Below are 1240 nucleotides of genomic sequence, written 5' to 3' on the forward strand. Positions count from 1 at the left end.
CAGGCAGCTGGTGGCTGCCCTTGGTACCCAAGCTCATTCTCCCCTGGAGACAGCCAGTGCTCTGAGGGCAGGGTAGGGTCTTTCAGGTGATTCAGGACCTAGCAAAGGTGGAAACAAAGAATGGCGGATGAAATGCCTAGATGCTGCTGGCAGGGTGAGTTATATATCCCTCCCAAACACATCCGCTCGGCCTCCGGAGCCCTCCGCCCCTCCCCAACCCCTCCTCAGCATTGACACTGAGAGCCCTGCCTAAGTGACTCCCTCCCCCATCCACTTATTACCCTTTTAAATGAAATTTATGAATGTTTCCATAAATTTTAGAATCAGTTAGCACACTGTAATTGGAGCACAGGTAGGCAGGGAGAATTGGGCAACAAATCTGCTCTAATGAAATAGAAACTGATGAGAGGGCATCTTAGAGGATCAGAGGTGGACATGCTCCCTCCCTGGCCCCAAGGACTGTCCACTCAGGACTGACAGCTGTGCTTCTTTCCTGCAGACCACAGTGAGCTGGGCAGGGGACAAGCTCGAGTGTGTGCAGCAGGGCGAGAAGGAGGGGCGCGGCTGGACCCAGTGGATCGAGGGTGATGAGCTGCACCTGGTAGGCTGCTGACCCGGGTGGGCTGGGCCTCGGGAAACCCCGGTCACCACCAGGGAGGGCTGCATGGGCCTGGGAGAAGGCAGCGTGGCCGCACCTGGTTCCTCTCTGAAGCGTCTCTCTCCCGGGCCTGGAGAAGTCACCTAAGTTACTCTGAACAGTATGTGTAGGCGCTGTCCCTTCTGAGGGGCATCTGCTAAGCCCCTCGGCAATCGAATGGGCCATCTGCAGTTACGAGTTTTCTACATCGGAGATGGGGACATGGAGGCTCGGCACATTGGAAAGTGACAGAACTAGCGTGTGCTCCCAAATGGTGCATCTCCTCACCAGCCGGCTCATGGCAGACCAGAGCTAATGAGAACTCCCCACCCCTGAAAGACCTGGTCTCCGCCTAGGTCAGGGGAGAAGTCTTCTTCAGTTGGGAGAGGGTGGGCCTGACTCTCATTGTCCTCCAGCCTGGACCTGGACCTCACTCGGGCCCAAACCACTTGCAATCAGTGCACTGGGGGCAAGCATGGGGGCGAGGTAGACAGAAAACTCACCATGCAGTCTGCGCTGGTTCACGGCAGCCAGTTGCATGCCAGAGGAGAGCTGAGCCCCATGGGGTTTTCTGGGTAATCTGTGTGGGAGCCGATCACCAGG

At 56.9% G+C, this 1240-nt stretch overlaps 1 long non-coding RNA gene across 1 annotated transcript in view; it reads left to right on the forward strand.

Moving 5' to 3' along the window:
* The first annotated feature begins 83 nt into the window (after positions 1 to 83).
* The window catches only part of LOC123521387, a 2584-nt gene continuing 1427 nt past the window's right edge, over positions 84 to 1240 (forward strand). Inside the window, exon 1 of the long non-coding RNA XR_006679838.1 lies at positions 84 to 601. This is a non-coding gene — a long non-coding RNA (uncharacterized LOC123521387). The remainder of the gene's footprint in view (positions 602 to 1240) is intronic.

Source organism: Echinops telfairi, unplaced genomic scaffold (assembly GCF_000313985.2).
Source record: "Echinops telfairi isolate 266 unplaced genomic scaffold, ASM31398v2 ScPeMD7_16;HRSCAF=60, whole genome shotgun sequence".
NCBI classification, from domain to species: Eukaryota; Metazoa; Chordata; class Mammalia; order Afrosoricida; family Tenrecidae; genus Echinops; species Echinops telfairi.